Genomic DNA, 12,357 nt, shown 5'->3' with positions numbered 1-12,357 from the left:
TTTGTTGAGAAGGCCATCGTGACATACCTTATCGAAAGCCTTAGATACATCTAGGAAGACAGCCGAGAACACTTTTTTCTTTTCGAAGGCATTTTCTATAACTTGGGTTAGCCTGTGAACTTGATCGATTGTCGAATGTTTTGGGCGAAAGGCAAATTGATGCGCTGGTATCAGATTCCTCTGCTCAATAATATTGTTAAAGCGTCTGGCAAGTAGTTTTTCCAGTAGTTTTGACAAAATGGGTAGGAGGGATATAGGCCGATATGATGAGACGTCGTGTGCTGGCTTTCCTGGCTTGTTGACCATGATGACCTCGGCAGTTTTCCAGTATATAGGGATGTGTTTCAATCTGAAGATAGCATTCATAATTTTGGTTAATTTAATTAGAGTAATTGGTCGGAGTTGTTTTAGGATTTCCCCGGTGATGAGATCAAAGCCAGGTGCCTTTTTGGATTTTATTTTTTTTATTTCCTCATATAATTCAGAATCCATTACTGGAGGAATTTCGTCGTGATTGTTGAGGTAACATGATTCCATTTCAGCCGCTCTTGATACGTCGTATGGCTTGAAGATATTTTCAAGGTATTCAGAGAAGGTAGTAGCTTTCTCTAAATTGGTTTCCAAAGTGAGTAATCGGTGCTGTGTTCATTTGTCAGCCTTTTTAGGTAGTCACTATGACAGCGGTTTTTAAAAGCCTTTATCTTTTTAGAGAGTTCTTTTGTTATTTTATTTAAAGTTATTTTATCAGGTGGGGATCTGGATTGCTGCCATCGTCGGCGGGAATAATAAACAAAAGACTTGACAGATGTCACCAAAACAAAATGGCTGCCACAGGGCGCCCAAATCGACCCGCGCCAATTGAAAACCGTTTGCGTTAATGAACACTCATTTTGATAATAAAGTTTTATCATTTGGACTCTTACGACACAGCGTATTTAGAAGGCGCAATCTATTTCGCTAACATTTCTGTATAGTGCCGTGATTGCCTTTCGTGGCATATTATTGTACAGGCGATTAATTGAGAAAAGGTTGAAGCCAAATGGAATTTGAAAAAGTTGTTTACACTAGGCGATTTTTTGTTAAACAGCCTTTCATGGAAACAGCCGTTTTAGCAAATTAAATGGAGATAACAGGAAAATAGTAACACATTGTATTATATACTGTTTTCAATTGTAAACGAAGTCACTTGCTACAATTTTGTTTTGCCGATGGACGCACATATGGTACAAAGAAACTCAGGATTGCTGGGAGAACAAGTTGAATGACTCAAAGTTTCCTGACCACTAACTATGTTGAAAGCCCATTTACACTAGGCGAGACTTCTTGCAACAAAAAATTGCCTTTATAATCACTTAATGTAAACACCTTGTAATGTTACGCACCAGAAAACAACAATTATTAATAAAAAAGGTGCCGTTTTTGATATGCTAAGTAAAATAGGTTGAACTAATATGTTTTTTGTTTTGGTTAGATATGAAAAAAATTGAAATAACTTTTTGGCCGCGATTTTAAATATAAAAAAAGAATGTAAATGTAATTGGTAAAAATAAATCTATCTACAAATGTCAGTTTTTTACGGTGAGTTTTTTAAAGCATCGAACTGCCTTTTGATGTAGTTCACTTTCCGGGTGTGTTTTATATAGTACTTCGATATTTACGTTTACATATGGAGCGAGTTGCACGAAAAGATTATATTATATTAAAGGGTCAAACCATTATATCTATAAATAATAGTATATCCATATATCTAATATGCGATACCATGAACTTAGCATGGCATCGAAATCTGGAGGTGTATACAAAAAAAATCTTAACGCGTTATATTAAAACATTTTGGAGCTCACCCATGTTTACATGCAAAGTTTACTTAATCTTTACCATGTGCCATTTTGAATATGATTAAGGAACTATGAAGAATATTTTAGTGCAAAATTATAGAGACAATTATTTACTATAAAATTTAGTATATTCCAACTTCATTTGGTATGTGAATAGTTTGGTTTAACGAATTGTGCAACTTTTACCAAATAATAAATTGATAATAGTATATACATAGAAGTGTGGGCGCTGTAAGACAATTATGTGATTTCAGAGGCTATCAATGTTTGACTGGCAAAGTGTGGATGCCAACCAATACCAGAACGCTCAGTTAAAAACTTGGCCTTTTCAAAAGCACCCTAATATTCTAAGTAATGATTTAATCTAACTTACATGCATATAAAAATGTGCTAGATGGGCCACTATTAAAAATATATTCCCTTTCCAATTCCCTAGTTCATAATCGGCTCGATTCTGAATAGAAACCTTCCGGGAGCTTTTCACTATTCCCTTTCCTCCTACCTTCGGTAAAATATAGGTAATTTTTCCCATTTTCGTTTCATCACAAACGAATGGAAAAATAAGTCTGACTTAAGCTTAATCTTTGTACATAGTATTTGTATAAAGACCATTTCGCCATATATTTCTTTTCTGGAAAAGTTTTTTATTGTATTATTTAGTATTATAAAAGGGTAATAGTGAAATAAGATGGTTTGGGAAAATTTCCATCTGGTTGCCCATGAATTAAAGGGAAAATATCCATGACCTGCCCCATGAGTTTTAAAAAAAGGGTTATAAGGGGGGTGGTAGGGGGGGTATTCTACTTTCTAAAAGTGAAAGCCTCGCTTGTCGGCGGCTTATAGTTTTTAAGTTATTTGATTTCAAAATTTGTAAAATTGACCAAGAATCCTATTTTGGTTATTTCAGCAAGCCGAAGTGTTGCCAGACATCGTATAAATAAACAATTTTAGAAGATAATAAAGGAATAAAAATACAAAATTTTACAAATTATTTCTATATTATATCTATTCATATATATATATATATATATATATATATATATACTCGTATATATAGGTATATTTATGGATATATATATATATATATATATATATACATATATATATTAATGCTTGATTTTCAGTAAAGTATGTTTCATTGTATGCATTTTGAGTTTACAGATTTGTACTTGGTGGGTGTATTTTGATTTGTATTCAAACAAAAAGAAAGTTATTTATTAATATTTCATACATATATATGTTGTATTTCAAAAAATATCATATATTAATATTGGATATACATTTTATAAAAAAAAAATAGCGGCGCAGGCGAAAATTTGGAATAAAAAATCGCTCGATTTTTAATTCCAAATTTTCACTATGTTATGAATATATGATATATGTATATATATACATATATATATTAAAAAAAGAAAAAAATAGCGCCGCATATATATTTTTTTTTATATATTATGACATTTAACTTCCAACTGACCCATGACACTAAATACTATTCATACCGTGATTTTCTACGCATAGATTATGAGCTTCTTGAAGGGGCTGTGGAGGAAATTGACTGGGAATGTATTCATAACTTAATATCTAGTAATGAGCAAATTAGCTTCATTGAAGAAAACATTAGCTCGCTCTTTCACCGCTTCGTACGATTTATACACAAACCAGTAATTGATAAAAACCGGCCATGGTTCAGCAACCATATTAAACACTTGATTTGCAAACGCAACAAAGCGTATCGCAAATGGAAGAGCTTCAGAACCTCGGAAACTTATAACATCTTTAAGGCTTGCAGACGAGATGTTAACAAATCAATTAGATTGAGTAAACTAAAATACTATGAGCAGCAGTTTAGTACTGCAGTGGGTTCGAAGCAGACGTGGAACAAAATTCGTGCGATCGGGATTGGGAACAAAAATAAACCTATGCTAGATTTATGTGATGTTAATGTAAATGTACTAAATGAGAATTTTGTGTGCTTGCCCGGCTCTGTTAATAATATATGTTATGACAATTACAATTCTAATCTTAACGTTGTGATGTCCAGTTTTTGTTTTGAATGTGTCGATGATTGTGAGGTAGTACAGTCCATACTTAGTGTCAAGTCGAATGCGGCCGGTCTGGATGGAATTCATCCAAAATTTATAAAATGCCTGTTACCAAAGATCTTAAAATATCTTACCTATGCTCTGAATACCGTCTTAACCACGTCAATCTTTCCCAACTCTTGGAAGAAAGCCAAAATCATACCTATTAAGAAAGCGAATGGAGACTACCGCCCGATTGCAATACTGCCGTTCTTATCCAAAGTTCTTGAGCGTATTATGCATCGCCAAATAAACACGTTTTTGAATAGCAACGCCTTGGTGAACACATTGCAGTCGGGGTTTAGATGTAGTAGGAGCTGCACCACAGCACTCCTAAAAGTGTCTGATGACATAAGGCTTAACATTGACAAAAAGCATGTGACCTTTCTAACTCTACTTGACCATTCAAAGGCATTTGACTCCGTAGACCATAAGCTCTTAATTCTGAAGCTTAAAAACTTATTTAGCTTTTCAACGTCGGCCTTGACTCTTATAGAAACGTATCTTAGTGACCGATTACAAACCGTATGTATTGATAATACCATGTCAAACTTTTTCCCTGTAACCAGAGGTGTACCTCAAGGCTCTATCCTTGGCCCTCTTTTATTTGTCTTGTACATTAACGATTTGTTCGGTGTGATTAAATATAGTGATGTCCATGTATATGCTGATGACGTTCAATTATATGTTAGTTGTCCCATTAGCTGCATTGACATTTGCATAAGTTATATGAATTCTGACTTGAGCCTCACAAGCAAGTGGGCTTCTGAAAATGGGTTAATTCTCAATCCTGATAAGTCCCAATGCATCGTTATTTACAAAAAATATATCAAGCTCGATGGCTATACACAAGTCAAACTAAATGGCGCTGCGATTAAATATGTGGACAATGTTAAAAATCTAGGGGTTACATTTAATAGAACTTTGACATGGAGCAACCACATTTTTACTGTCATAGGCAAAGTTTATGGTATGCTCCGAAATTTATGGACAACCCAATATTTTACACCAGTAAACACTCGACTGCTACTAGCTAAAACGTATTTGTTACCAACGTTACTGTATGGTTGCGAGTTATATACTCCTTGTGATAGTGTGTGTCGTAGTAAGCTTAATGTTTTGTATAACAACATTACTAGATACGTGTACTGTAAAAAACGTTATGACCATATTTCAGTATTTGCGAAAAAAATTGCTTCCGTATCCTTTAACGACTTGCTTAGGTTTAAATGTTTAGTTTTACTCCACAAGATTATAAACACTCAGAAACCCAGATACCTCAAAGATCGACTTATGCCTTCAAAGTCCTGCCGTTCGTTAAACTTAGTCCCGATGTGTTGTTGTTGTTTTTAACAGCGTAGTTAGCCCTGTCAGTGTAGGTATATCATCTGTCATCTTCGTCTAGCTCATCTAGGGGTAGGCCCAGGAAACATGCTGTTTCGACAGGTTGGGTCCAGGGGGAGAGGGGGGTTAGATGAGTCTGATTGAGGGGGCATGTGAAGAGGTGGTTAGTGTCGTGCGGGGTCCCTTCACATGCCGGACATGTGTTTGGTATGTCGGGGTCAATTCTGGATAGGTAGGAGTTTAACCTGCTACAATATCCAGAACGTAATTGTGCCAATGTTACACGAGTCTCACGGGGAAGCTGGAGCTCTTCATCTGCAATGGGTGGTGGTTGGACTCCGATTACGGCATTCACAGGACGGGAGTTCATGAAGGTGGTAACGGTCTCCCGGTGAATGTCGTTTATTGACTGTCTGAATACTGTCCTGTCCAGTAGGTCTCGGTTAGTTTTGTCCTGGAGTTCGTCAGCGTAGTCGAGGAGATGTCTCCTGGCGTGTCTGGGAGGCGGCTCGGGCTCAAGCAGGTGTCTGCAGGGGTGAAACCTGCGGTAGCACCCCAGCAGGAACTGCTTGCTGAGCAATTTGTTGTGCTCCGCAACTGGGAGCATTTGTGCCTCGTTGTGCAGGTGTTGTATGGGCGACATCAGGAGGCACCCGGTCGCTGTCCGAATGGCGGTATTCTGACATGTCTGCAGCTTTGTCCACTGCGAATCACTAGTACCAGGCGACCAGACAGGCGCAGCATAGTTTAGAACCGGCCGGCCAATTGCCTTAAATGTCGAAAGCAACAGTTCTTTGTCCTTGCCCCAAGTGCTGCCGGCCAGCGATTTGAGGACCTTGTTGCGATTTTGGACCTTAGTGGCAATTGCGGTTGTATGCGCAGAGAAGGAGAGCAAGCTGTCGAAGGTTACACCCAAAATTTTGGGGTTATTCACAGTCGGAATTGGTGTGTCATCGACTTTTACCTTAAGGGACAGCTTGACCTCCTTTGTCCAGGTGGTGAAAAGGGTCGCCGTGGACTTGGTGGGGGAAAGTTGTAGATTCCTCGCAGTGAAAAAGCGAGAAAGGTCGGTGAGGTAGTTGTTCACTTTGGAACACAGGCCATCGATGTCATTGCCCGACGCCATTATCGTGCAATCGTCAGCGTATGAGATCAGGGAAACTCCCGCTGGTGGTTGGGGGAGCTTCGAGATGTAGAAGTTAAAAAGCAAGGGTGAAAGGACACCACCCTGCGGTACGCCTTGCTTAATCTTCCTCTGCTTTGACATTTGATCTCGAAAAATCACTGACGAGTGCCGACCGCTCAGGTAGTTTGCGGACCACCTCTTCAGCCCTGGCGGGAGTGTCGACTGATAAATATCATCTAGTAGCGTGGAATGGCTGACTGTATCGAAAGCCTTCTTTAGGTCCAACGCTACTAGGACAGTCCTCTCGCAGGGGCGGTTTTGGTTAAGCCCGCGATTTATCTGGGCGTTTATGGCGGTGAGTGCCGTGGTGGTGCTGTGCACTCGTCGGAATCCGTGCTGATGTGGGGCTGGGGCCAGGTGTGTCGTGAAGAGTGGGAGTAGGAGGGCCTCAAGTGTCTTCACTACTGGGGAAAGGAGAGTTATCGGCCGATAAGACTCCCCTTGGTTGGCGGGTTTCCCGGGTTTCAATAGTGGGACCACTCTCCCTGCTTTCCACTTGTCAGGGATGATGAGAGTGGCCAGAGACAGATTGAAGACCCTTGTGAGATATCCTACTCCCAGGGGTCCCAGATGCTTCAGCATCAGCGCGTTGAGTCCGTCAGGGCCAATGGCTTTCGATGTTTTCGTTTTGTTGATGGCCCCCTGAACCTCATCACCGGAGAAGGTAAGTGGCGCACTGTCGTTCGTCAGTTTGTGCAGCCTTCTGGTAACACGACGATTGGTTCTGTCGCCCGGAGGATGCAGTGTAAACAGCCGGCTAAAATAGCTCGCGCATCGCTTCGGGTCCGACGAAGTACAACCGTTGAAGGTGATTGCCACCTTGTCGTTGTGTTTCGTCGGGTTCGACAGGGACCTAACGGTGGACCAGAGCTTACCCACTCCGGAGGTGAGGTTACAAGTCTTCAGGTGCTCAACTCCTTTAGACCGCTTATGTTGATTTACCAGTTGCCGGATCTCCAAATTAAGATCCCTTATGCGGGGATCCCCGGGATCGGCCTGGCGTAGGTGGTCACGCTCGGTTGCTAAACTGGCTGCTTCTGCTGGGAAATGAGGACGTATGTCCTTATAACATCCAGCTGGGATGAAGCGAGCCGCAGCAGCTGTGAGCACCTTGCGGAATGCGCGTTCGCCAACGCGCACATCAGTGGGGATGGGAAGAGCGGCGAAGGTGTCCTCGGTGAATTCCGTGAAGCCGGCCCAATTAGCTTTTTTAAAGTTAAAATAGGACCGGTGATTCGCGGAAACGAAGTCGGCAGGTCTCTCGATCGAGACGATAATGGGCAAGTGGTCTGATGCAAGCGATAGCATAGGTCGCCACGTTATGCTATTTATCAGACCAGCGCTAGCAATTGTTAGGTCAGGCGAGCTGCTGCAATTGCCCACTACCCTGGTGGGGGCGTCGTCGTTTACTGTGCTGAATGTCGAGTGGTCTATCTGCTCTGCCAGTTGTTGTCCCCTACGATCGTTTGGCAGGCTTGAATGCCAAAGATCGTGGTGCGCATTGAAGTCACCTACAACCAATCGGTTTTCACCTCTGAGGAGCGCACCTATATCAGGGTGATATCCAGCCGGGCAGCAGGTGACAGGGGGTATATATATATTAAATATTTCGAGCTCGGAATCGCCTGACCGGACAGCTATGCCTTGACATTCTAAGGTGCTGTCCCTGTGGTCGATTCCTTCATCGATAAGACGATACTGCACAGTGTGGTGGACTATAAACGCTAGGCCACCACCATTGTCTCGCTCGCGATCACGTCTGTGCACGTTGTAGCCATCCCTGGTGATCAGAGATGACCTAGCGTGCAACTTTGTTTCTTGGACCGCAGCTATCTTGATACTGTGCCGGCTCATAAAGTCGACTATCTCGTCGACCTTACTCGTAAGTCCGTTGCAGTTAAGCTGGAGAAGCTTGAAGCTTCTCGGTGAGGTCAGTGTAATCCGGGGGGTGAGGGACGCGTGGTGTTGTCTGCGTTGGGCCTGCTGCGCAATCCACTGTGGCTGTTGCGGCCTGATGGTGGTGGGCGGCCGCGCCTCCGAGGGCGGTTGTGGGTGCAGAGCTCTGCAGCAGGGGGCAACGTAGGCAGTTGTCCACTCACGGGTGGTGCGCAGGCCGGAACATCTCCGAAAATGGCACCAGCCATTGCAGGAATTGCATTGGACTGTTACCAGATTCCGAGGTATTACGACCTGACACACGGAACAGACTGTGCGGGGGACCAGGAGCTGCTGGTTTGTCCCCGCACTGGGGTTGGAGCTGGAAGGGAGGGGAGGGGTTGAAGGGGAGTTGTGTTGCTCCGATAGGCTCCTCACCGTGGAGGTGTGGGTTGTGGTGGCGGTTGGTATTGCCGGCCTATCAGGGGGTGTGCTAGCCGTGGAGGCATCAGACGCTTGTTGGCGGGAGCAACACGTGGCCACATACCGTGTGGTCCACTCCCTGTGCGACTTAAGGCCTGAGCAGGTCTTAAGGTGGCTCCACCCGTTGCACTTATTGCACCTAACCGAGGTGGAGTTCGGGTGGAGCCGTTGATGGCAGACGCAGCAGTAGAATACTTCTGGCCCAGGGTTGGATTCAACTCCAGCCCTGAGGAGAAGTATTTGGAGCAGGTTTGCTGCGAGAGTTTGCTCCTGTGACGTAAGGGTTTGGTTGATATACGGTACACTAGACAGGGCTAGTGTACTGGGGCGGCAGCCCTTGGTCGGGAAAAACCCGAGTCATTCCGGTAACGTAGAACCGGCTGCCATGGGAATGTAGTCCCGATGAAATACAGTTGTTTGGTGACTGAACGTCAATACTTTGTGTTCTCTGTCCGTCTTTGGAATACCTTACCTTACAAAATTAAACGTATAAAAGAAAGCTCGTGTTTCAAAAATAAATTGCTTCGCTATCTTGCCGAAAATTGCTGAATGTACTTTAAATATCTTCCCATTAATCCCTACTCCTGCTACTACTATTTTTTTACCTTACTTTCCTTCTAATGCTTTCTCCAACTTATACTTCTTTACTACTATCTGTAATTTTAATTCTAATTTTAATTTTGATTTTACTGTTAATCCTTTTATGTAAACTATTCTTAAGGTCAATCAATGTAAAAATAACCTATGGTTGTATGTTTTGACTTTAATAATAAATAAATAAATAAATAAATATTAAATATCCATATATAAAAAACAATAATTAAAAAATTTTGCGTAAAACCTTTTTCTGCGTAGGCGGCCTTCGGCCGCACTTCAAAAAAAATAACCCTTAATAGTCCAACACCGTCTCCGCTGCACACAGGAGTTTTACGTGTAGCTGAACTGTATTTCGAAAATCATACCGATATTGTATTTAAATATATATATGAGCTCAATATATACACCTTAGAGGTTGTAAACCCCCATTCCCTCATTATTCTAACAAAAAAAGAGTATGGGGAAATTATGTTCCTATGTTGCTTCGTTTTCAATCGCATTCCATTTTCTTTTTGTTTGCTTCTGGCAGCACTCCATTCAGCCATGCTTTTCAGTTATTGTTAATTTAGCTGGCGCGTCAAGAGTTTGCAAGTTATAAATGCAATTTAAATTGTTAATTTATGGTATATATAAATAAAAAGTGTTAGAAACGTGTATGTGGGTTAATGTATTATAGTTTGAATAATTATTAAAATAAATGTGATAAGTGCACTTATTGTATCAAAATTTGGTGAAGGTAAAATACAAATTTTATCATCAAATAACTTAAAAACTATTATGAACTGAATAGTGTTGGTTCTAGTTTTAGCAAAATAAGCACGAAATCAACATCTCCTGTGTATTTCATTGGAAAATTCGTAATACCATGTTTCTCTCAAAGCAAGTGAGGGCGGCAGCGCAAGGAGTCCTAGCCGCAAAACTGAAGCTAGCTAACAGTACTTTTATTTTAAACGCAAATAAACGCGTGTTATAATCGTACGTTTCTGGCACACATTGCATGAAATGAATAAAGTTTTTCAAGTCGTAAGTCTCTGGTATTTTGTGCCATTCAACCTGAATAGCACTTAAGAGAGCTGTTCTATTGGATGGGTTTTGTTTGCTCACTTTCTTCTTTAAAAAACCCACAAATTCTCTATTGATCGCCGAAGAAATCTGAGTAGATCTTGCGGTGCCAAGGAGTCAAGATGGTCGCTTCTTAACACATCAGTGCCAAAGACCTCAAGCCTGATTCGAGCGGAGGCGGGGCAGACGCACAGGAAGTGGTCCGCCGTCTTATCCACCTCTTCACAAGCTGAGTAGAGTACACTGTCTGAGATGCCCAACCTTTCCATGTGCTTCGCCCACAGAAAGTGGCGCGACATTAGTCCAACCAGTCGTTTGCACTCCTCTCTGCTTAACGACAAAAGGGCTTGCGGCAGTCGATCGGACATGACAGGTAACATCAGTTTAGTCCATCTGCAGCCTCTCTCAGCCTGCCAAGCTCGCTTGTGGGTGGTAGTTACCCATTTGCTAACCGTGGCTGTGATGGCCGCAGAAGGGAGTGGCAAAGCGGGCCAAAGAAGTTGACCTCAGAGCCCAACTTAGCTAAGGAGTCAGAGGTTTCGTTACCCGCGATACCCACGTGTTCAGTGACCCATGTTAGCATCAGGTTATTATGTCAACCGACCTAGTTCATCCTGGATTTACAGGACTTCACTACCCCTGATGTGGTTTGGGGGGCTGTCTAAGGCCATAAGCGCAGCTTGGCTGTCGCTGCAGACACATATAGTTCTGCCTTTCCATCGGTTTTCCACAACAAAGTTCATCGCTTCTTGAACTGCATACACCTCCGCTTGAAACACAGATGCATGCATTCCATGAGCAAAGTGCAGAGCAATGGGGACAGCACACCGCCTTAGAGGCAGCCTCTATTAACCCCGGATGACACCAGCAGATGCTCCTCTGCCCGCCTCGAAACGACTCTTTGCGCCAGCATCGAACGAATCCAATTTACTTGCACCCGGTCTACGCCGTGCCTACTAGCAGAGCTACACATACAGTCGAAGTGGCATTATCAAACGCATCCTCTATGTCTAAAAAGATGCCCATAGCGATGGCCAGCTCTACCCTGGCAACACGATTTTGCAGTGCCGAGTCGCAGGATTTTCCACTTTGATAGGCATGCTGAAATGTAGACAGAGGGTGAGCCTTCAGCGACTTCTGGCGTATGCGTAATTCCACCAGTCGTTTGAGACTTTCCATCATGAAAGAGGGCATGCTGATGGGTCTAAAGCTTTTGGGGCTGGCGTAGTTGTCTCTTCCAACTTTTGGGATGAAAGCGACCCTCACCATCCCCAAGAGCGTGGTATGTAGGCCAGTGCCAGGCATGCCGAGAAGATTTTCTTTAGGGCTGCTGTCACGGACTCTGCACCTTCCTTCACCATGGCAGGATGTATGCCATATGGTCCGGGCGACTTGTAGCCGCCAAAAGATTTGATGGCAAATCGAATGGCGGCCTTATTCACCACAGATCTGGCAACGAACCAGTCATGCCGAGAAGGTGTAACAGCTGACAACTGCCTCTATCAATAAGGGCTGTTGCCGGCTGACGCTTATCTGATTACCAGGAAAGTGAGATTCCATCAGCAAGCTGAGTGTCTCACTTTGCCGCTCCGTGAAGGAGCCATCAGATTTCCTAAGTGACCCCAGCTTTGCAGTTGGGTCCCTTTTCAGGATCCTAACCAATTTCACTCAGAGATTCAATACCGCTGCAGAACTCCCTATTTTAGGCTCTTTTCGGTTTCCGAATAAGCCTCTTATAGTTCTTCTGAACATCACGGTATCGTTCCCAGTCCTCGGTAAGGTTAGTCTTGAGGGCCCGGTTTAGAAGTTTTCTCGACTCACGCCTCAACATCTGGAACTCTCGATTCCACCAAGGAACGGGAGTCCGGTTAGGGAGAGGTCGAATTGGACA

At 42.8% G+C, this 12,357-nt stretch overlaps 1 protein-coding gene across 2 annotated transcripts in view; it reads left to right on the top strand.

Annotated features, from left to right (window-relative positions):
• Positions 1 to 1,421: 1,421 nt before the first annotated feature.
• Positions 1,422 to 12,357, top strand: part of LOC129251242 (putative dual specificity tyrosine-phosphorylation-regulated kinase 3 homolog) — a 169,594-nt gene continuing 158,658 nt past the window's right edge. For both annotated transcript variants that reach the window (XM_054890597.1, XM_054890595.1), the window contains exon 1: positions 1,422 to 1,578. The gene's annotated coding sequence lies outside the window, so the exon portion shown is untranslated. The remainder of the gene's footprint in view (positions 1,579 to 12,357) is intronic.

This window comes from Anastrepha obliqua, unplaced genomic scaffold (assembly GCF_027943255.1).
Source record: "Anastrepha obliqua isolate idAnaObli1 unplaced genomic scaffold, idAnaObli1_1.0 ptg000009l, whole genome shotgun sequence".
In the NCBI taxonomy this organism is placed as follows: domain Eukaryota; kingdom Metazoa; phylum Arthropoda; class Insecta; order Diptera; family Tephritidae; genus Anastrepha; species Anastrepha obliqua.
Note: the sequence above shows the minus strand (reverse complement) of the source record. Positions and strands in the feature narration are given on the sequence as shown.